The sequence below is a fragment of the Eucalyptus grandis genome, chromosome 3 (assembly GCF_016545825.1).
Source record: "Eucalyptus grandis isolate ANBG69807.140 chromosome 3, ASM1654582v1, whole genome shotgun sequence".
In the NCBI taxonomy this organism is placed as follows: Eukaryota; Viridiplantae; Streptophyta; class Magnoliopsida; order Myrtales; family Myrtaceae; genus Eucalyptus; species Eucalyptus grandis.
Window position 1 is genome coordinate 12,880,303 of NC_052614.1, and position 25,546 is coordinate 12,905,848.

Sequence of the window (25,546 nt, forward strand, 5' to 3'; positions counted from 1 at the left end):
TTTAAATGGCAAACCTACGGAACTGTCCTTAAGTATGGCTACAAGGTCTTTTAACCAGAATGCTAATTCCTGGGGTCATCAGGGGAGGGTCTGAAAGAAGTGCATACGATGATACAAAGATATGCGGTAAATTACTCTAAAATGAAATATACAGAGACATAACGACCGTACTAATATGCATGCAATAATTGCTAGAGTGAGACTAGATTCACATTGAATCAGAAACCCAACGTACCCCTGAAGCGTGACAATGAAGCTCCTCTAGTTGTAGAAACACTCGCAACAAGCGGCTACAAGCAGTCGACTATGAATGCAAAGATAACTGCATGATCGCTTTAAGCTTATCCATCAGTCTAGAGTTAACAAAAGAACAGCGGATTAAACTTCCTACGAAAGTAATGATGGATACAGTAGATCGCAAAATCTACTCATCAGCTGCCGAGGTGCATTCCGCAAAACTGATATGTCGTCTAAATCTGCTTATATTTACATTTACACGCATGTGTATTTACAGTACTGGAAGATATACACTGGGATGGGGGGAGCTGAAACTAGCGAACGACTTTATCAACTGACGAATGCCTCGAGCTGCTTGAACAGAAAAATGCTAGCAGCAGCAGAACGGTCCCAAAAAAAATTGGTTGCTTCGATGTTGTTCCCATGTCACCGAGATATCAAACAAGATCGGTCGTATTTGTCCCTCGTAATTTCCCTTGCCTTCCTTTGTGTCAGTTCCTGCACTCGAATCAGGAGCAAAAACGAGAACCTCCAGAAAGGTTGCACTAATCCAGAATCCACTTAATGACTACCAGTCGCCAAGCCATTCAGGAGTATTGAGCTCATCCACATCTCTAGAAGGCGAAACATGAAAACAGTCCGGTCCTCAATGTTATTACCAGAATGTTGAGTAATACGGGAGGTGATCTCATGAGGAACAGGAAAACGGTGGGCTGCAATCCCCTTCCAGTCAATAGTGTCAAACCATAAATGACTTTTGACAGAGTCGGGACCTTGGCTTCCCAGTTGTGTATTTGCATCGACATCAAGTAACTGGAAAGAAGAAATTGTCAATCTTTTGATCACATTCATATTAGCCATGGTTTTGGAGAGGTAAGGAGAGGGGAGAGGGGCAAGAAGAGAAGCAGGTAGCCATGTATTTTGAAGAAAACCTTTGTGATGAGATCAACGGCTTCTGGGCAAAAAGTCTCAGGAAAAGATAGCTGGTCTTTCGCAATCTTTGCAAATGTGTCCAGCTCACTTTCTCTCCACGAACCAAAAGGCATTTCACCGTGAAGCATAAAATAGATCAAGACTCCCAAAGCCCACCTGCATGCATAACAACGTATATTCAGGATGCTGCGAAGGCAACTTCAAACCAACATGGAACGAAAAAGTCGGTCTAGTCTGCACCTGCATTAATGGTTTTATTAGTGATGGGCTTAAGGCCCGTCCGCCCAAGTTGGGCCCAAAAAGCCCGGCCCACGGGAATATGGCCCGTGGATGGAGGGACATATAAAAGGGAGGAGAGAGAGAGAGAACATACTGGTTGAAAAGAGAAAAGGTACGTACGTCTTCTCCCACGCGCTCTCTCTCTCTCTCTCCAAAAAGAAAAGAAAAACAGTAAGCGTTTTTCTTCCCTTCAAGGCGTCATCGGATCGAACAGGGCCAGCCTCTCTTCCTCTTATCGGCGTCGGTGTCTAATCTATGGCTAACAAGGTACGCTCGAATCCGTGGTGTGCTTTACAATCGGTGATACGTGTTTTTCCGGGCTTCATCTTCCGCATTGCTTTAGGGGTTCGATTTAGTGTCGAATCCGGTTTTCAGGGATCCGTTATTCCCAACATTGGTATCAGAGCCCTAGTTCACGTTTTCCCGACCTGTTTGATGTTTTTTGATTGATTTTTCGCGAAAGTAATTCGGCCGTACGGATCGGGGCGAGAAATCCCGACACCCGAGCGTTGTTCGCCCATTTTTCCGAGTTTTCGTAAGTCAAAATCAAATTCTGATGACATAAGGTGAAAGGGCTCGTCGAGGCGAGTTCAGCGACATGTCGTGCGCCGCCGGCGACGCCGCACGCGCCCACACGCGCGGCCAGAAGGCGCTGTGCGTGGGCACGACGCGCCCGGAAGCGCTGGTTCGTCCAGCGCATGTGACACACGCGCCGGTCGGCGAATCGGCACGTGCTCGCCGCTGGCCGGCAAATTGGCACGCACCGATCGGCGGACCGACGCATGCTGACGTCACCATGACGTCACCCAACGGTCAGTAACCGCTGGGGTGACGTCATCGATGACGTCAGCACGACGACGGTTGGCCGGGCGGTCACCGGCCAGCGACCCAACTGGCGACTCGACCCGACCCGACCGCGAGACGCCTAGCACGCACGCGACATGTGCGGTTGGTTCGTCCGACCTAGCCCGACCGGCCCGACCGGTCTGACGACCGACGACCCGACCGTTGACCGTTAACCGTTGACTTTGACCGTTGACCCGAAAAAAAAAAAAAAAAAAAAAAAAAAAAAAAAAGAATTTGTTTTTTTTTCAATTATGTCTGTGTGGGTTAGAGGTAATCCATTTTTTATTCTGCATTTGTTGCATGAATCATGGAAAATTATGTATTTTCCATTTTGTTAATTGTGGATTATAAGTGATCCATTTATTGGTTCTGCATTTGTTGCAGGAACTATGATGCGTTATGCACGGATACCTGCAATCCCAAGAACAGACGAAGGAAGAGCTAGACTTAAAAGGCTGATGAAAGGTTTAGCTGATTATCGGTGGCATGATGGTGATTTAGTATCACACGTGGTCAGAGTCAATCGGATGATACAAGAAATCATCTGGAATGGTTATCTTATGCCGGATTTTGAGAAGATGCCGGCTTTGATGAACACTCTTCCACCTGAATGGCAAGTAGTGTTAGATTGGCTGTGGGAGGTCAACGTGGTCCCGAATTACAGGGGGCTAGTGGAAGCTTTTGTAAGAGAGTACTATAGGATTGAGTTGGCCAAAACTTCAACCCTTAGATTGAGCGCCACATGGCGTAGAGTAAATGCGCCTTGGTGGCGACATGAAAGCTCTCCAAAAGTTTTTCCATGGTTGGCAAATGTGCCTTCAGTTTTCTCAGATACTTTGACTAATAGATTAGAAATGACTTTCCCTATTTATTTCTTAGATTAGTTTGAGATGTTTTTGAGTGTTGAATATCTCTTTCTATGTTGATATTTCTTTTAGGATATATTACTTAGTGTAATGAATTATTGTATTAGTTGAAAGAATTATTATTTTATTGGATGTCAATTATATGTTGCTTTCTGTTAATTGCTTATTGCTATGGGTAGTTAGCTGTGGGTAGTTATAGAAGTTTTTGTAACTTCATAGAATTTATTTTGCATAAGAAAATTATATTAATGATAGGTTTAAGTGAGGATTTTTGGAGGATGATTGGAAACATAGTGACCTTTTGATTCTGAAACCTTACTTGAAATTATTCATTGATATGATGGGTCTATGCAAAGTGGATGCATAAATGATAGGCATTAATTATTCATGCATATATGTCTGATGTGTTCAGATTGATGGTTTCAGCAACTTAGAATGTAATTGTTGATATGAACGGCAACAATTGTGAAATATTGAATATGAAGATTCAATATGTGCTGGAAAAGCAAGAAGCACTAGAAGCTCTTGACCATGTTATGGAAGATCTTAAGGATGCTGTGCGCTACCTTGACCTGGTAGAGGACCGCTTAACGGCATGTGAGCTGAAAATAGATATTTGCAATGCTGGTTCTAGCTTAGAAAGGGCTTTGAGCTCTAAGCGCAAGCGTATTGATTTGTTCAATATATGGGAATGCAAAGGATCAAGTCCTTATTGCAAAAGATCAAGAGTTAACCAACACAAGAGAGGAAAACGTCCTCAAGTGAAGAAAATGTCAAGGGTGAGGTGTTACAATTGTGACAAGAAGGGTCACTATGCTCGCGACTGTCGTGAGCCAAAGAAGGTACACACCTCTTGTACATTTGAGAACTTTGCTTATGTGTCAAGTTCTGAATTATTGGTTGAATCCAATCCTTTGTGGACTATAGATTCAGGAGCGACAGACCATGTAGCAAAGGATGGATGATCCTTCGTGGAATTCCGACGAGTACTAACTGGAACTAAGTGGATCTATGTAGGAAATAACTCCAGAGATGAAGTTAAATGGATTGGCACTTGCCAATTGAACATGCGTGGTGGACGCAACTTGTTCCTACATAATGTTCTATATGCTCTGGAGATTCGTCGAAATTAAGTGTCTGTTTTGATGTTGGTTAAGCTTGGTTTTAGTGTGAACTTCCGTAATAGCGATGTAGATTTGTATTTGGATACAAACTACTATGGTTGTGGTTATTTTCTGAATGGTTTTATTATACTAAATGTTGACTGTGGTGATGTCAATATTTGTTATTCCCTTGTTTCATGTCTTCTACTTTATATGATAATGATGTGATTATGTGGCATGCTAGACTTGGTCATATTGGCCAACATTGTATGAATAGACTAGCCAAAGAGGGCTTGTTGGGGAACATTGAAAAAGTCGATTTACCCATATGCGAGCATTGCCTAGTAGGGAAAATTACAAGGAAACCATTTGGAAAAGATTAAAGAGCTGAATTTCCTCTGCATTTAATCCATTCTAACGTCTGTGGTTCAATGAATGTGAGAGGAAGGCATGGGGCTGTTTATTTCATCACTTTTATAGATGATTATATTCGATTCGGATATGTCTATTTGATTTCTCATAAATCTGAAGCAATAAGTTATTTCAAAAGGTTTATGAACCTGGTGGAAAATCAATTAAACAAGAAAATAAAAGTATTGAGATCCGATCGAGGTCGAGAATATTTATCTGATGAGTTCAGAAAATTATGTGGTGAAAAAGGAATAGAAAGACAGTTGTCTATTCCAAATACTCCTCAACAAAATGGTGTTGCAGAGAGAAGAAACAGAACCCTACTGGAAATTGTTAGGTCCATGATGGCGCATGCTAACTTACATATCACTTTTTTGGAGTGATGCGTTGTTAACTGCTGCCTATATACTTAACCGGGTGCCTTCCAAATCAGTTAGTTCCACTCCATATGAGTTATGCACAGGTAGAAAACTGGACTTAAGTTTACTTAAGCCATAGGGTTATGCTGCCTATACTCATATGTCCTCTCACAAGTTTGGGAAATTGGGTCCCGAAGGAAAGTAGAGTATTTTAATGAGATACTCTGAACACTCGAAAGGGTATGTGTTCATAGGTGAGCAGGAAAGTGGGAGTATGGCTAAATTTGAATCACGAGATGTCACATCCTTAGTGGATGAATTTCCTAAGAGGGGCGAAATAGGGGAAGATTACTCCCTATTTGAAACCTTGGATCAAGATAATGATATTAGTGGAGTTCGTCCAAGTGGGAGTAATATGAGAAGTGATGAATTGAATTTAACTCATTCTCAATTACAACCACATAATGAGATGATATCGTCATTATCTAATCCGAGTGGGAGCATAATGGGGAATGATGTGCTAAGTGTACAATCTCTCATATAGCGAACAAGTCGCCAAAGTATTCCCCATTGACGTTTTGACATTGAAGGGGAAACTTTTATGATTGCTCCACAAGATAAGGATGAGCCAAGAAATATTAATGAGGCTCTGAATTACCCTAATAAGGAAAAATGGATTCATGCAATGGAAGAGGAAATGGAGTCAATGAAATCAAACCAAGTCTGGGAACTGGTTGATCTTCCAAAATGGACGCATAGCTATTGGGAACAAGTGGGTTCTCAAAATAAAGCGAAAGGCTGATGGCTCGATAGAAAGGCATAAGGCTCGCCTTGTGGCGAATGGGTATAATCAACAGGAAGGAATTGATGATGAAGATACATTTTCTCCTGTAGTGGGATTTACCTTGATTCGCATTATTTTGGCAATAGTGGCTAGTATGGATCTTGAGTTACATCAAATGGATGTAAAGACTGCTTTCCTCAATGGAGAATTAGAGGAAGGAACATATATGGAACAACCTGCTGGTTTCATAGTGAAAGGCTAAGAAGAAAAAGGTATGTTGACTTTTGAGGTCGATATATGGCCTTAAGCAGTCGTCAAGACAATGGTATATACGATTTCATAATGCCATAATGGCATATGATTTTACAATGATAGATGAGGATCATTGTATATATATATCAAAAGATTCAAAGATCTATTTGTGATCATATCATTATATGTTGATGATATACTAATTACCGGAAGCAATATGGAGCTTGTCAATACTGTCAAAAGTTGGTTGTCTTCCAATTTTGAATTGAAGGATATGGGATTTTAAACCCATAGACACACCTATTGCAAAAGGTGAAGGATTGAGCCATAGATTGTGTCCAAGGACTCCACAAGAGAAGGAACAAACAAAATATGTTCCTTATGCTAGTACTGTTGGGAGCTTGATGTACGCTATGATGTGTACAAGACCTGACATATGTTATGCAGTTGGAATGGTGAGTAGATACCAATCCAATCCAGGTCAAGCACATTGGAAGGCCGTTAAATGAATACTAAGGTATCTAAAGGGGACTGCTGATTATACGTTGAGTTATTATGGAAGGATCTGCAACTCAAAGGCTATTCTGATGCTGATTGGAGAGGAGATTTAGATGAAAGAAAATCTACCTCTAGGTTTGTTTTCTTACCGAATAAAGGCACCATATGTTGGAATAGTAAGAAACAAAAGTGTATAGCCTTGTCCACGATGGAAACTGAGTTCGTGGTATTATCAGCAGCAATATAAGAAGATGTTTGGCTTAAGAGATTTTTTGGATCATTTAGGTGTTATTGGAAGTGCTGCAGATTTATTATTGGTTAACTGCGATAGCCAAGCAGCAAAAGCGTACACTAAAGATCCAAAATATCATGGCAAGACCAAACATATAGATTCCAAGTATACTTTTGTCAAGGATATGATTGCACGAAAAGATGTGAACTTAGAGTACATACTACGCATAGAATGGTAGCAGATCCTATGACAAAGCCAATACCTAGAGATGTGTTTTGTGGCCATATGAAATCTCTAGGATTGCGTAGAGGCTGATGTACTGAATATAGTAATTTCCCCAAGTGTTCACATTTGATGAATTTGTGTTTTCATCATTGATGCCTATGAATCTTTGTTTGATCTTTATGCATCTTAATGCTCAGTGCATTATTTTAAGTTGAGGAAGTATGTCGGACAGATATAAGATTAGCCCACTCACACGGGTGATCGCCTCTATTTACAGTGTGATAAATAGAGATGAGACTTTTTTTTTAAGTTTATTATCTAGGTGATAATCGAGAGCTCAAGCTTAAAATACGTATGTCGCCTTAACTGAGTGTTAAGATGAGGACATAATACTTACTATGTCCGAAAGTAAAATACCCCACATATTTTACTTTATCTGTCCATGATGCCAGATGTGAGTTCTGATGAATTTTGTGAATGAGTAGATACGTGAACTCAAGTTAGACATTGGGTATGTCTGAACTATCATCTGTACGGTATTGAAAGGTGTAGACATACGCTCCATGGGAAAGGAGTTATTACCGTAATACGTATTTCATACTACGTATGCATGAGACGACCAATAAGAGTGGCAAAAGTTTGATCTCAACTTTTATGTCGTGCGAGACTTTTATGGCAAAAAGAGTTCCTCAAATTTTTAGTCTCCTCATCACTCTTACTTATTCTCAAGATTTCTATTTAGTGTTTGCTATCTTAGGATGTTGCCAATGGTCATGAGTTGATTCGATCTAATGGGGCATTTCTAGAAAAGCAAGCTAAACTGAAATTGAGAGTTTGAAGGAAAGAGGAAGATCGATTTTGGAAAATCACATTGTAGTTTTGTATTCACCGGCTAACCAATTATGACTGTCTTTGTGATAATCATAATTGTGAATACAATATATATATATATATATATATATATATATCATTATTTAAAAGAGATCAAGAGAGATATAAATGTGATCAATCGATCTAAGTTGCTACATACTAAATCTACTCGGAGTGTGATGCCCATTATGAGCTGCTATATATTCCTAACAGATGTATGGCAACGAGCTCTCAAAGTATGCTGGTCGCACGGATTATTCACCGGTATGAATGTTGAAGAGAGGTAAAGAGAATCCTGTTCGGCCCACCATGTGCGAGTGGGAGATGATGGTTTTATTAGTAATGGGCTTAAGGCCCGTCCGCCCAAGTTGGGCCCAAAAAGCCCGGCCCACGGGAATACGGCCCATGGATGGAGGGACATATAAAAGGGAGGAGAGAGAGAGAGAACGTACCGGTTGAAAAGAGAAAAGGTACGTACGTCTTCTCCCGCGCACTCTCTCTCTCTCCAAAAAGAAAAGAAAAACAGTAAGCGTTTTTCTTCCTTTCAAGGCGTCATTGGATCGAACAGGGCCAGACTCTCTTCCTCTTATCGGCGTCGGTGTCTAATCTGTGGCTAACAAGGTACGCTCGTCTTCCGCATTGCTTTAGGGGTTCAATTTAGTGTCGAATCCGGTTTTCGGGGATCCGTTATTCCCAACATGCATTACTAAAGTAGACCTCAACTACATAAGAAACCTTGACCTCTGTCACCCACGCAATAAAATAAGGCATGAGCACTTCTAGAATTATCTTCTAAAGACATGTCCAATTTGTTGGAGAAAACTTCCTTACCTGTTTTGAAGTTGACAAAACGTTTCCTTATATCAAAGTCTGAAGACCTCCAAACTCAAGATTTAAAGGACGTGTGGACCCCTCAAGTGCCTTAACTTTGCCTAAAGGGACACTTAAGTGCCATAACTTATGAAAGGTACACTTAAGTGCCAAAATCGGAGCAAAATGGATCACTTGAGTGCCAATCCAGCCAAAATCCGGCCAAAATGCATACGTGGGATTTTCCGGCGATTTTCGGCAACTTCTTTTACTGTTGTGGCAAATGTTTTAAAAAAAAAATTTGTTTCGTAAAACTTGTTTCTACACCTATTCACCCCCCTCTAGGTGTTCTTACTAGCACTATCAATTGGTATAAGAGCGTGTGTACTTATTTAATTGAAGTATTTTTACTTTAGAGTTAAAGATCCACAGCTAGTATATTAGGTCGAGGTTTGGTTGAAGGGCAAAGCAACACCAGACTGTTGTATTTCGATGGAAAGGAATACAACATATGAAAAAACAAGATGAAAGCATTTCTAAGATCGAAAGATCCTCTCGAATGGGATGTGGTAGACAAAAGAATCATTTCTAAAGCTACAACAATCTCAGAAAAGGGGAAAGAAGCTGTAGAGGCTAGCGATATGACTCAAGAAGAGATAACCAAGGGACAAGCTCTTGATGCAAAAGCAATCTACTCCTTATATTGTGCATTATCTCCTACTGAATATAACATAATATCTTCTTGTGAAACAGCTAAAGAAGTCTGGGATAGACTGCACATAACCTATGAAGGAACATATCGAGTGAAAGAAACCAAAATCAATATTCTGCTTGATCAATATGAAGTCTTCAAGATGAAGCTAGGAGAATCTATTACTGACATATTTAGCCATTTTTCAGAAGTCGTAAATGGTCTTGAGTATCAAGGTCAACCAATTTCAAGACCCATGAAGGTTAACAAATTGTTGCGTGGACTTTCCAAAGAGTGGAATCATGTAAAGACTTCAATAAGTTAAACACAAAGGATCATGCCACTCTTCGTTGACAAATTGGTTGGAACACTTCAGTCCTATGAAGTGGAGAAAATCAATGAAGAAGAAGATCCCAAAAGTAAGAATTCTATTGCCTTAAAATCTAATGATGACTCTCATGTTACAGACTCTGAAGACGATATGGACGATGAAGAACTTGCTCTCATGATAATAAGGTTCATGAAACTGAACAAAAAGGGAAGAAGATTCAATTGGAAGAAACAAAGCTCTCAAAGATTTCAAAACGAATCACTGAGGATGATGAATCCAATAAAGATGTGATTTGCGTTGAATACAAGAAAAAGGGACACATCAGACCCAACTGTCCCTTGTTGAAGAAAAAGAAATAAAAAGCTGAGAAATACAAAAAGGCACTCAAAGTAGAAACTTGGAGTGATACTGAATGCGAAGAGAGTGATGATGATTATGCAAATATTTGTTTAATGGCAAAATCAAAATCAGACTCAAACTCCGAAATCAATACAGACTCAGATTTAGATAGTGAAATCAAGGTAAGTAATTTTAAAATTCCTATTAAGGTCTCGAAATATATTGATGAACTGTGTCTTAATCTCAAAACCTCTCTCAAGAGGATTTCCGAGCTAAAAAGGGATAATTCTACATTGAAGTAATAGGAAATTTTGTGGAAAGAAAAGTTTGAAAATCTAGATAAAATTTTTATGACTTTAAAAGAAAATAAATACTCTCTTTCAAAAGAAAACACACTTTTGAAAACTGATATTTCAAGTATTTCAAAAAGGTTTTCTATGGGATTTGAGAAATTGGAAAAGATTCTTTCGGTACAAAGACCTTACTTTAACAAATTAGGCGTGGGAATGACTTCTTAAACCAGTCCTCTAATTGATTTTCTAAAAGTAAATGAAAGAATCAAACAAAGTCCTACAAAAGCCTTTTATAGAAATTATTTTCAAGAAGTATTTATAAAACATGTTGATTGAAGTGCTCTTAGATGTTCTAAGTGTAACAACTCAGAACACTTTGAGAAAGAATGTCCTATGGTTTGGAGGCCTGTTAAAAAGGATTGGGCAAATATTGTATATTACACTAACTTTGCTGGACCCAAGAAAGTGTGGATACCAAAGAAAGTTTGAGTTTCTTTTTTTATTGCGGATCATTATTAAGAAAAAGGTTAAATGGTATTTTGATAGTGTCTATTCAAGGCATGTAACTGGAGATTCAAGTTGCTTTCTTAAACTTAAGCAAGTAATTGGTGGAAAAGTCTCCTTTGGCAGAAATAGCAAGGGAAAAATTGTTGGATGTGGAACTTTAAAAATTGGAAGTCTCACAATCAACAACATCTCCTTAGTGGAAGGACTCAACTACAACTTGCTCAGCATCAGCCAATTATGCAACACTAGATTCAAGATCAATTTTCAAGAAAGAATATCTTCGGGAACTAGTAAAGATATTTTACAATCCTTTACTGGGTGAAGACATGGGAATATCTATCTTTTAGATATCAATCCAGAAAGATCTCAATGTCTAATTTCAATTCAAGATGAAGAAAATCTTTGGCATTGAAAGCTTGGCCATATCAACATGAAGCAAATTACTAAGATCTCTTCAAAGAAGCTTGTTCGTGGACTACCCAACCTGAAGTACCAAAAATCTGACTTATGCACACTATGTGTATTGGGAAAACATGTTAGAAATGTTGGAGGAAATTTCATTTTCTGTTTTGAAGTTGACAAAACGTTTCCTTCCATCAAAGTTTGAAGACCGCCAAACTCAAGATTTAAAATCTGCCCTTATTGACAGTTCTTAGACCGACGAAGAAGTCTTATTCATATGAGAGTATATCTTTAAGGATTTGATTCAATTGGTTGAAGATTATCTCACTGCTGGAGATAGCATCGTAAGATCCACTATTTGTATTGCAAATGATTCGAGTAATATGGATCCGGTGATTGGCAAAGTATATTTGGAAAGTTCTACTTATGGAAACCTATATCCTGATTGTATGGGCAAGCAGGATTAGTGGGCTATCTTCATTTTCCTTAAGTGACTCCAGATCTTCCTAATTGATTCTATCCAACGGGTAGATTTGAAGAACTTATTTGGAAGGTGCCAACAGTTATGAAGGCATGGAGGAGTATATAAGGAAGACGCTCTAGTTATTCGAGTGAGTGCGAGATAGAATAATTTCAAAGTCTGAAGCTCATTGTTCTTTACTAGTTCATTTGTTGAGCGTAAACTTACATTCAAAAGAGTGTCTAGATACTTGTGAGACCTTGAGGAGGTGTAGTAAAGTCTCTACACTGTGGAATCAAGGACATGCAACTGTAACATCTCTTTTGATTCATAGTGAAATCCAGTCGGTGGACTGTCGGTGAGGGAGAGTGGACGTAGACTTGGTTTAAGCCAAACCACTATAAACTCCGTGATCTAATTCTCTTTCCCTTATCTCTTTACTTAATTCGCACTCTTATATATTATTGCAAATCTTCTATATCGTAAGTCTTTGGTTTTCATAAAAGTCGAATTAAGATGTTAAGTCTCGTAAAATTTGTTTTTACACATATTCACCCCCTCTAGGTGTTCGTACTAACACTATCAAGAAATTCTTTCAAACCAATAAGTCAAGTTTCCACTAATCGTGTGTTACAGCTCCTACATATGGATCTCTTTGAACCAACTAGAACTCAAAACATTGGTGGAAATATATATTACCTAGTAATAGTGGATGATTATTCACGATTTACTTGGGTCTACTTTTTGGCAAGTAAGTCTGAAACCTTCTCTCATTTTACTAAGTTTGTCAAGAAAGTACATAATGAGAAAGGGTATGTTATTTCAAGCATACGAACAATCCATGGAGGTGAGTTTGAAAATCAAGACTTTGCTAAATTTTGTGATGAATCTGGATTTTAGCATATGTTCTCCTCTCCATACACTCCCGAATAGAATGGAGTTGTGGAAAGAAAGAATAGATCTTTGCAAGAAATTGCTAGAACTCTTTTAATTAAAAGCAATATTTCTTCTCGTTTTTTAGCTGAAGTAGTTTCTACAGCTTGTTATATTATTAACAGAATATTCTTAAGACCTATTCTGGAGAAAACTCCCTATGAGTTGTTCAAAAGAAATAAGCTAATTGTTTCTTATTTTCATGTATTTGGTTACAAATGTTTTGTCTTGAAAAATGCAAATGATCGAATTGGTAAGTTTGAAGAAAAATCAGACGAATGAATCTTCCTTGGATATTCAACATCCAGCAAAGCTTACAGAGTATACAACAAGAAGACTCAGTCTGTGGAAGAGTCAATGAATGTCAAATTTCAAGACTCTACAAAATCAATCGATCCAAACTCAACCTAAAGAATTTGAACCTACTCCAGACTCTACAAAGTCTACTTCCCCTGAAGCAGCTTGGACTATAAAAGGATAACAATGAACGAATATTGAAGAATCAACTGAAGAAGAAGTTCAGCAGTCTGTTAGACCAACCAGCAACTGGAAGCACAAGTCTAGTCATCCCAAAGAACTCATTATTGGTAATATTGATGAAAGAATTCGTACAAGATCCAAAATGCATGAAGAGTCTAGCGCTGTGACTCTTCTTTCTGAAATAGAACCCAAAAGCATAGAAGAAGCTTTAATTGATGAAAGCTGGATTGAAGCTATACAAGAAGAGCTTAGGCAATTCAATGTTAACGATGTTTGGGAACTAACTCCTAAACCAAAAGGTAAATCTGTTATAAGAGCTAAATGGGTTTTCAGGAACAAGATGGACGAAAAAGGAAAAGTTATAAGGAACAAAGCAAGACTCGTGGCCAAAGGATATACGCAAGAAGAAGGGATAGACTATGATGAGACTTACACACCAGTAGCAAGGTTATAAGCAATTAGATTATTACTTGTTTTTGCTTATTATAAGAATTTCAGGTTATTCCAAATGAATGTCAAAAGTGCATTCCTAAATGAATTTATTCAAGAGGAAGTCTATGTTGAACAACCTCCCAGTTTTGAAAACCCAAGGAATCCAGACTCTATATTTAGACTGAAAAAGGCTCTATATAGTTTAAAGTAAGCACCTCGAGCTTGATACGACAGGTTAAGTAAGTTTTTAATCCAAAATAGTTTTGTCAAAGATAAAGTGGACACTACTCTGTTTATTAAAAAGGAAGATTAAAACTTTTTACTTGTTCAAATTTATGTTGATGATATAATATTTGGATCATCTAACAAAAATCTATGTAAGAAATTCTCGAAGTCTATGCAGGATGAATTTGAGATGAGCATGATAGGTGAATTATCTTTCTTTCTCGGACTACAAGTTAAGCAATTGAAGGAAGAGATTTTTATTCACCAAGAAAAATATGCGAAAGAACTTGTTAAAAAGTTCAGGTTAGATAATTGCAAAAAGACTGAAATACCGATGTCTAGTTCTTCGAAGCTGAATAAAGATGAATGAGGAAAGAAAGTTGACCGGAAACTTTACAGGAGTTTTATTGGTTCACTTCTTTATCTTACTGCTTCTAGACCTAACATTTTATTTAGTGTTTGCATTAGTGCCAGATTTCAATCAGATCCAAAAGAATCTCATCTAAGTTCTGCGAAAAGCATCATCAAATACGTTGCAACAACCTCAAAGATAGGTCTATGGTATCCTAAAGAATGAGACTTTACTCTCCTTGGATATTTAGACACAGATCTAGTAGGTTGCCGAGTTGAAAGAAAAAGCACTCCTAGTACTTGTCAATTGCTTGGTAACAAGATAGTATATTGGTTTTCAAGGAAGCAGAGTACAATAGCTCTTTCAACAGCAGAAGCAGAATATGTGGCTCTTGGAAGTTGCTGTTCTCAAATCTTATGGATAAAATAACAACTAAGAGACTTTGGAATTGAAGATTATTGCACTGAGATCAAATGTGACAACACCAGCGCGATTAATCTCACAAAGAATCCAATTCTTCATTTAAGAGCAAATCATATAGAGATTCGACATCATTTTATTAGAGATCATGTTCAAAATGGAGAAGTGATGATCCAATTTATTGACTCAAAGAATCAACAGGCGGACATATTTACAAAGCCACCGGAGAAAAGTCTATTTGAGTCTATTCGCACCTGACTTAACGTTATATCTTTTACCCAGTAGAGTCTAGATGTGCACAAGACTCAAAAGGTAAAGTCTGAACGTGTTTAAACTTTGAAGACCAGTAGTTACGACGGTAAGTTGTTCCTATATTTTAAACTTGAGAAAGTACGGTTATTTATTAATTGCTAATTGATTGAAATTATCTTTCCAAGTTTTCTTTACTTTTTCAAAAAGGCAGTTATCAATTTTTGAAAAGACAGTCATTTTCAAAAAGGCAAGTTATTCTTTTCGAAAATGTATTTTTATTTTCCTTTTACGACGTTTCGTTTACTTCGCTTCACTTGCTTTATATACTGCCAAGACTCGTCTTCTTCGTTTTTACATTGAAACCCTAGAATACAAAATTCCTATTTGCTTTCACTTTCACTCTCGATCTGTCCAAAAGTTATCTCCTTTTTCGAGCAAGTGGTGAATTCCTCCCTTGAAGCGACAATGTCTTCGAGAAAATCTTCAAGGATTGCAAGCAGGGGACCACGATTTATGCCCGAGGGTCCTACTCATTTTGACTTGACCAAGAAAGAAGATTCTTCTCCACCATTACGTCCGAGTCAGCAACAACCTTCTCGACAACGTCAACCTTCTCGACCGACTTAAACAGACGATAAGGTTATAAAGGATGCTAAACCTATAAGAACTCTAACTCCCAAGGTTGCTTTCAAACTCTACTCTAATCTGAAGAAAGGAGGAACGCCAATGTCTTTAATCGATGAATTCTTAAAAGATAGAGGATTCAAGAATGAAACCTTGTTTTTGCGGGAGTTGAAAAAACTAGGAGTTTGATAATGCTAGTACGAGTACCTAGAGGGGGGTGAATAGGTTTATGAAAATTTTCTTGAAGATTGCACAATACTTAGACAGATGAAGTATTAAAAAATCAATCGTAAGACTGAGTAAAGGAAAGAGAGAATTAAACACGAGGTTTATAGTGGTTCGGCTTGATTCAAGCCTACGTCCACTCTTTTGCACTGACAGCCGATTGGCTAGATTCCACTATGAACAAAGAGATGTTACAGTGTTGATCTTCCTTGATTTCTCGATGTAGATGATCTACTACACTCGCTCAAGGTATCACCAAGTATAAACACTCTCGTGTATACAATTTCGCTCGAACCGTATTGACTAACAATCAAGGTTCTTCGGACTGGAATTTTTCTATCGATCACACACTTAAAACAACTAGAACGTCTTCCTTTTATACTCCTTTATGCCATCATAGCCGTTGGCACTTACCAAAGGAATTCCTCCAATCTACCCGTTGGACGGAATCAATTAAGAAGATCATCCGAGCTATTTAAGGAATCGATGATAGCCCATCAATCATGTTCGCCCATACAATCGGATTTTGGTTTCCAAGAATAGAACATTCCAAGAATGTTTCGTCGACCATCGGATCTTTAATTGTTCTTAGATAAGAATCAAAAAATCCGAAGTGATTATCCAACCAAGGGATCTTTTCCAGAGGATTGGATCGAATCTCCAACCATATACTTTGGCTTCGGATATCCTTCGCCACTGGATTAGAAAGACTGTCAGTGAGAATAATCTTGAGTCTTGAGTCTTGAGTCTTGAGTCTTGAGTCTTGAGATTACAAAGTCTTGAGACTTTAAACTATCGATATTCAGACTAGACTGATAGAAATGTTTTGTCAGCTTCAAAATATTCGGAAAGATTTCTCCAACAATCTCCCCCTTTTGATGGTGACAAAACTTTCTTGTAGATTTGAACAACTTTGACCTGCAAAAACATTTCTCAAGCAATATGGCTAACTCATAAAGATTAATAAACAACCAGACTCTGCATCCACAGCAAATTGGTTAGTCTTTCATGAGTAATACCATATAACAATACTTGATATAAATGCAACCCGAGTCAAGCATCAAAATCCACAGCCAATTTAGTCTCACACCCAAGTTCAAGTTCTCAAGTCATACTCAAAAATAAACATAACCACAAAAGTCAAAGTTTTAAAATGATGTTTGTTCAAATTGGTTCTCCCCTTTTTTGTCATCATTAAAAAAGAGGGTGAGAAAGGAGTCATGTCTGCTTGGGAATGCGCACGATCTGGAATTCTCCCATTGACTGGACTACGCTTTCTAGCCTCTTGAAGTCCTCCCTTAGATGAGCTACCTCATCTCCTTTGGCATTGGCTTGAAGTTGCGGAGAGCGAGGTCTTTCATCTTGTCCTCGGGGTGACTCAAGATGCTTTTCCAGCATTCTTCATGGCTTGAATTTCACATCCGTAGCATATATCTGGCCACGCATTTCCAGAATAATATCCATGATGCGATGAAAATCTGCAGAATTGTCTGTCTGTGTACTGGCATGAGCTTTTTCAGATGGAGTAAATGTATACGATGGCGCTTCTGTATAGTCTTGCAGATTTGGTGTCGACGTATCACCTTCTTCAGGCAATTGAGAAGCCTGAAATTCTTCTGGGTCTGCTGGAGATTGTCTTGGACCTTCACTATCTGCAGCATGAGGTGTAGTCCTTTCTTGCTCGCCAACTCCCCCTGTCTCTAGGACATCCAAAAGGGAAGAGTGATGATCATGCTCTAGATTTCCCTTCTCTCCAGATTCAGCAGACTTTTCTTTCTCTTCTTCAGCTTCTTTCTCCTTCTCTCTCTGCTCTTCTTCTTCTCTTTGGTTCTTCTGAAGTTCTGTCGGCTGAGAAACAGAACGTCTGGTTCTTGTCAGTGCATGGATAGTAGGATCTTCATCCTCTTCATCTTCATCCTCCGAGGATGAGAGATCTTTTCTTCTTTTCGATGGGGCTCCAATGGCCTCCTTTCCTTTCTCTTTGAAACAGTCCAACAGAGATTTTACTCGAATTTCTCCATTGCCTTGGAAAGTTCTTGTAGACGCATCTTCGTTAACATCTTCAAACCTACCACCATCTTATCACACCGTTGAACACAAAGAGTTTGAGGCGGTTCAATATTCATGTGTCTCAAGATCTTGGTCACTGACCGGGATAAGGCAATTGTCCTTTGTCTTTCGACATTGCTCTGTACATATGGAAGAGAATAGTGTGCGGGAGAGAGAACTTTCGTCTGTGTTGATCGCGTACATCAACTTTGCTTCGAAAGAGACACGAAGTCTTTGACGTAGACTTTGGTCTAAGACAGTTGATCACAATCTTATGAAGCACAATGTTGATGGCATTCATCCTGGAATAGGTAACTTTCTTCTCTGCATCCCTATCTTTGACCGGTTCTAGAGTAGTGCGAGCGGTGAGACTTTGATTGGTAGATAGCGTCCTCGTTCAACTCCAACTATATCAGCCAACATATTCACATCTACCACGTAGACTTTGTCTCGTACACTAAATGATATTCTATTCGCATCCAAAAGCTAAGATTTGAATAGAAATAAGTGGTCGATGAGCATACCCGTCCGTAGAGTCGAGCAAAATTCTCAAGTTGAAACAAATTCAACTGTTCTCTTAAGTTTATGTTGATGGCGTCCAGGAAGTCAAAATCGACACTTCTAGGGTTTATCACCCCTCTTTTCAACAGCCTGGAATACACTTTTTCTTGATCCTTGGATCTGAACAAATCCATCCGATTTCCTTTCACCTTTGCTGCCACTCCCATTTTCGGTTGAAATTCAAGGAACATTCTGTCATCATCGTTCCCTTCAATTAAATTTTGTCCTGGCATACGAGGATCACTTGGAATGTTCGCAAGTGCTTCCTCTGCTTTTCCTTTCGGGGCAATTCCCAATTCCTCCATTTTCTTCAGAAAACGATACTCATTCCCATAATTTTTGTCCTTAAGGAAGTCATCTATATATTTCAATGGAGTACCTGTGCTTTTCAACGCACGATAAAGTTTATACATAAAGGAGGGCTTTTGGACTCTTACTTTGGGTTGGCATCCTCGATTATCTCTTCTTCCAGTTATGACTTGCACCTTGTGGGGCAGGAGATGTTGAATGACGTGGATGAGAGCGAATCGGACTTTGTCGCCGACTTGTTAAGTCTTCTTCCTCGGTGAGATCGAAGTGAGTCGGTCCCTTCTCCATTCTTTGTGGTCCCCCTTTGCGATTCTTGATGATTTCCTCGAAGAAGACATCTTTCTTTATCGATTGGAAGATTCCTTCACTTGCTTTCCCAAGAAAAATGACCATTTTCTCGACAACGAACAAGCAAAAGAAAACAAAGATCGGGAGAAGAGTGCCTTTTAGGGTTTTGAAGATTGGGGAAAAGAAAAACTGTATATATATAACTCAGTTTTGAAAAGGGAAGTTCAATCGGTGCAAGGAAATTGAACGATCACTTCTTTTCAAAATCAATAACTGCCAAAATTATTCTTTTTTAAAAAAAAATCTTCAAATTTCATGCGAATTATAGAATAACTGAACAAAAGATCGTACCTTTTCGAGTTAAAATAACTAAATGAAAATTCACCTCTTAAATAAAATACAACTTACGTCTATAGCCACGAATGTCCGAGTCTCGAGAATTTAAAGTCTGAAGGATTAGAGTCTTAGAGTTGGTGAGTCTCTAGACTTTAACTTCTTTAGGCTTCAAAATGTTGAGTCTTGAACGGATAAAGTCGAATTGATTTTTCTCCAAAGGCTTTGTGAATATATCCGCTAGTTGACTCTTTGAATCAACAAATTGAATCGAGATTTCTCCATTTTGAATATGATCTCTAATGAAGTGATGTCGAATCTCAATATGCTTTGCTCTTGAATGAAGGATTGGATTTTTGGTGAGATTGATCGCACTGGTGTTGTCACATCTGATTTCTGTGCATGAGTCTTCAATCCCAAAGTCTTGTAGCTGTTGTTTTATCCATAGAATTTGCGAACAGCAGCTTCCAAGAGCTACATACTCTGCTTCTATCGTTGAAAGAGCTATAGTGCTTTGCTTCCTCGAAAACCAAGACACCGTCCTGTTTCCAAGTAGTTGACAAGTTCCAGAGGTGCTTTTTCTATCGACTCTACAACCGGCCAGATCTGCATCTGAGTATCCTAGAAGATTAAAGTCTCCCTTCTTGGGATACCGAGACCGATGCTTGAAGATGAGGCAACGTATTTGATAACACGTTTTTACAGCACTGAAATGGGATTCTCTAGGATCTGATTGAAACCTAGCACAAATGCAAACACTCAACAAAATATCGGGTCTAGAAGCGTAAGATAAAGAAGTGAGCCGATCATGCTTCGTACAGCTTTTGATCTACTTTCTTCCCTTCTTCATCCTTGTCTATCTTCGAGAACATGACATTGGTATGTCGGTCTTTTTGCACTTTTCCAATCCAAACCTTTTGACAAGGTCATTCGCATATTTTCTTGATGAATAAAAGTTCCTTCCTTCATTTGTTTCACTTGGAGTCCAAGAAAGAATGTTAACTCTCCCATCATACTCATTTGAAACTCATCCCGCATAAACTTAGAAAATTTCTTGCATAGACTTTCATTAGGTGATCCAAAAATAATATCGTCCACATATATTTGAACAAGTAAAAAGCTTTTGCTTTCCTTTTTGATAAACAAAGTAGTATCTACTTTACCTTTGACAAAACCATTATGTAATAAGAACTTACTTAGTCTGTCGTACCAAGCTCGAGGTGCTTGCTTTAAACCATACAAGGCCTTTTTCATCAAGACCGAGTCCGCTTCTTTGGGTCTTCAAACCCAGGTGGTTGATCCACATAAACTTCCTCATGGATGAATCCATTTAGGAATGCACTTTTGACGTCCATTTGGAATAACCTGAAATTTTTATAACAAGCAAACGCAAGTAATAGACGAATAGCTTCTAACCTTACTACTGGAGCGTAAGTCTCATCATAGTCTATTCCTTCTTCTTGCGTATATCCTTTGGCCACGAGTCTTGCTTTGTTTCGTACGACTTTTCCTTCTTCATTCATCTTGTTCCCGAATACCCATTTGGTTCCAATATGTTTTACCTTTTGGTTTAGATGTCAATTCCCGGACATCATTGATGTTGAATTGTCTCGAGTTCTTCTTGCATAGCTTCGATCCAACTTTCATCAGATAAAGCTTCTTCTATGCTTTTTGGTTCGATTTCAGAAATGAGAGCCACAGCACTAGATTCTTCACGCCTTTTTGATCTGGTGCGGATTCCTTCATTGATTTCGCCAATAATGAGATCTTTAGGATGACTGGATTTATGCTTCCATTCTTGGTTGTTCGCCCGGTTGATGATCTCTTTCTTTGTTTGAATCTTCATGTGCTTCTTGATGTTGGTCTTCCGTAGACCGAGATGCTTCTTGAGTTGTAAGCATTGGAAGGTGCTGGAGTAGGTTCGAACTCTTCATACCGAGTCCGGCTGGATTCATCTTGCATTGAGTCTTGGAATTTAACATTCGTTGATTCCACCACCGACTTTTTCTTGTTATAGACTCGTAGGCTTTGCTTGATGTAGAATATCCAAGGAAGATGCCTTCATCTGATCTTTCTCCAATGCTCGGGTTACGCTTTCCCGAATGCATGGAGTGCATGAATCGACTTTTGGTATGGCAATTTAGGTAGACCTCGAACAAGCTTCTTTGATGAAATTTTGGCTAATTATTTCATGTTGACATGGCCAAGCTTTCGTGCCATAAGACTGCTTCATCTTGAATTGAGATTAGGCATTGTGCTTCATTTGGTTTTACATCAAGAAGGTAGATATTTCCATGCCTTCGACCCATGAAAGACTGAGTTGAGTCTTTGCTAATTCCAGAACATATGCCTTCTTGAAAGGAGATCTTGAAACCAAAGTATCACACAATTGGCTAATACTTAGAAGATTGTAGTTGAGTCCTTCCACTAGAGAGACATTGCTTATTGTGAGATTTCCAATTTTCACAGTTCCAAATCCCACAATGCTTCCTTTGCTGTTTCCTCCAAATGAAACTTTTCCACCATTCACTTGAACAAGCTTTATGAAGCAATTTGAGTCTCCCGTCATGTGTCTTGAACATCCGCTGTCAAGATACCACTTAACTTTCTTTTGACAGAGACCGCATTCAAAAGAGAGTCTCAAGTTTTCTTTGGTACCCAAATTTTCTTGGGTCCTTTGGCGTTAGTAGAATAAGCATTACTAGGCCATACTTTCTTAACAGCTTCCAAACCATAGGACACTCTTTTTCAAAATGATCCCGACCGTTACACTTTGAACACCTTAAAGCACTTCGACCTACGGACTTTACAAAGACTTTCTTGAAATGATTTTTGTAAGCCTCTTTTGACGGTCTTTTCTTAATTCTTTCTTTTACTTTTGGAAAATCAATCAAAGGAATTGTTTCGCTGTCATACCCAAACCGGACTTGTTAAAGTAAGGTCTTTGACCGAAAGAACTTTTTCAAGTTTTTCGGACCCTATTGAAAATTTCTTTGAAATATTTGATAAGTCGCTTTTTAAGAAAGCATTTTCTTTTGAAAGTTTATCTTCATTCTCCTTAAGAGTAGAAAAATTCAAGTCTAAACTTTTCACTTTTTCTTCTAAAATATTTTCCTTTTGTTTTAAAACTGAGTTTTCCTTTTAAGTTCGGAAATCCTTTTAGAGAAGTCTTAAGACTAAAACATAGTTCATCAATGTATTTAGAGACTTTGACAGGGATTTTATAATCACTTACCTCAAATTCACTTTCCGAGTCCGATCCGGAATGAGTCCGATTGTGCCATTAGACACGAGTTGGCATATTCCTCATCACTTTCTTCACACTCTGTATCGCTCCAAGTTTCGGCTTTGAGAGCTTTTCGAGACTTTTCAGCTTTTCCTCTTTTCTTCTTCAGAGAGGACAATTTGGTCGATGTGTCCCTTTTTCTTACATTCGAAGCAAACTACATCTTTGTTTGGTTCCTCATTATCAACAAACTTGGTTTGTTGTTTCAAGACTTTGTCTTCCTTGAGTTGAACCTTCTTCCTTTTCTATTCAGCTTTCGAACCTTCTAATCATAAGAGCAAGCTCCTCATCGTCCGCATCTTCTTTAGAGTCTCGTATCATCGAATCATCGTTAGATTTTAATGCAATGGATTTCTTACCTCTTGGATCTTCGTCTTCATTAATTCGTTCCACTTCATAAGACTGAAAAGTTCCAATCAGCTCATCTACAGATAATGGCATAATTCTTTGCGTCTCTCTTATTGAAGTCTTTATATGATTCCAATCCTTGGAGAGTCCACGCAGTAGCTTATTCACCTTCATAGGATTAGAAATTTTCTATCCTTGATTCTCAAGGCCATTGACAATATCGTAAAACGGCTAAACATGTCAGGTTATAGATTCTCCTTGTTTCATTTTGAAGGCTTCATATTGACCAAGGAGAATGTTAATTCTGGTCTCCTTCACTCGGTCTGTCCCTTCATAAGTGATATGTAATCTGTCCCCGAGACTTCTTTTGCTGTATCACAAGAAGATATTCTGTTATATTCAGTTGGTGATAAAGCACAATATAAGGAGTAAATTGCTTTTGCATCGAGTGCTTGTCTCTTATTTATCTCTTCTTGAGACATTCCGCTGGTTTCAACAGTTTCTTTCCCTCTTTCGGATGATGATGCAGCAGTAGGAGTAATTCCTCTTTCCACCACATCCCATTCCAGAGGATCCTTTGATCGTAGAAAAGTTTTCATCTTGTTTTTCCAGATATTGTAATCATTTCCATCAAAGTAGGGTGGTCTGGTATTGCTTTGCCCTTCCATCAGCCCTGGTGCTAGCATACTAGCCATGGATCTTTTACTCTAAAGTAAAACACTTCAAATAAAGTAAGAACACAGGCTCTGATACCAATTGATAATGCTAGTACGAGTACCTAGAGGGGGGTGAATAGGTTTATGAAAATTTTCTTGAAGATTGCACAATACTTAGACAGATGAAGTATTAAAAATCAATCGTAAGACGAGTAAAGGAAAGAGAGAATTAAACACGAGGTTTATAGTGGTTCGGCTTGATTCAAGCCTACGTCCACTCTTCTGCACTGACAGCCGATTGGCTGGATTCCACTATGAACAAAGAGATGTTACAGTGTTGATCTTCCTTGATTTCTCGATGTAGATGATCTACTACACTCGCTCAAGGTATCACCAAGTATAAACACTCTCTGTGTATACAATTTCGCTTGAACCGTATCGACTAACAATCAAGGTTCTTCATACTGGAATTTTTCTATCGATCACACACTTAAAACAACTAGAACGTCTTCCTTTATACTCCTTTATGCCATCATAGCCGTTGGCACTTACCAAAGGAATTCCTCCAATCTACCCGTTGGACGGAATCAATTAAGAAGATCATCCGAGCTATTTAAGGAATCGATGATAGCCCATCAATCTGTTCGCCCATACAATCAGGATTTTGGTTTCCAAGAATAGAACGTTCCAAGAATGTTTCGTCGACCATCGGATCTTTAATTGTTCTTAGATAAGAATCAAAAAATCCGAAGTGATTATCCAACCAAGGGATCTTTTCCAGAGGATTGGATCGAATCCCCAACCATATACTTAGGCTTCGGATATCCTTCGCCACTGGATTAGAAAGACTGTTAGTGAGAATAATCTTGAGTCTTGAGTCTTGAGTCTTGAGTCTTGAGATTACAAAGTCTTGAGACTTTAAACTATCGATATTCAGACTAGACTGATAGAAATGTTTTGTCAGCTTCAAAATATTATGGAAAGATTTCTCCAACAAAGTTGTAGAGAAAGGATCGGCTGAAAGAATGTTTGCAAACATTCTAAGTGACCCATTCTATTGTATTGCAAATCAACCACAAGTTCTGGACGATGATGAATGGATGTTCACTCATTTTCAGCCTAGATCGGGTGTGGCTGCAAACATTACTGATGGCTCTAATATGTTTAGATCAAAAGGTCACAAGAAGTTTTATTTGAATCTTTTAAAGAGAGGGGTGATGAACCCTAGAACTGTTGACTTTGATTTCCTTGATTTGATAAATGTCAATCTGCGCGAGAAATTTGCTTTATTGCAACTGGAACGGTTCTGTTCTGAATCCACTGCTGCTTTTCTAGAACTCACTGCATACTTTTACTCAAACTTATCCTTCCTGGATGCAAACAGTTTTATTTTCACTATGAAGGACAATGAATTTTTGGTGAATACAGACACATTAGCTGACATAATTAGGGTGAAAAGAATGAGTTTCCAACCAATTAGTGTGTCTATTGCTCATGCTATTATGTCGTTGGTGAGAGACAGAGATGTTGAAGGGAAGATCTCTTACTCAAGGATGAGTGCCTCTAACATTTTACTATACATGATTGTGATAAACTGCATTCGTCCCAAATCAACATCCAAGACAGATGTTTCTCGATCGGAAGCTAAATTGATGTGTGCCATCAACATTGGATTTAAATTCTCTCTGCCTCACACCATATTGTTTCATATGTACTGCACTGTGGTGAAAGATAAGGGACAACTCCCTTATTCTGCTCTTATCTTGTGGCTCTTTCGGCACTTTAAAGTTCACATCTCTGCACCATTATGCCTATCAACCATCTCTCCTATGGTGATTGGTTTCAAAATGGTCACAAAGATGAGATTGAAAGAGTTGAACAAAGTGTTGGAGCATATGAAGAAAAAGTCTCCCACAAAAGCAAAACAAGACTCTATAGCTACAAAGAGAAAAGGCAAGGAGCCCATTGTTGTTCTTGTGAAGAAGAAAAGAACTCTCATCTTGCAAGATGAAGAAGATGAGGATGAACTGACTATATCAGCCTTA

The 25,546-nt window shown here is 38.6% G+C and overlaps 1 pseudogene; it reads right to left on the bottom strand.

Annotated features, from left to right (window-relative positions):
- Positions 1-805: 805 nt before the first annotated feature.
- LOC108958113 overlaps positions 806-25,546 on the bottom strand; it is a 41,079-nt pseudogene continuing 16,338 nt past the window's right edge.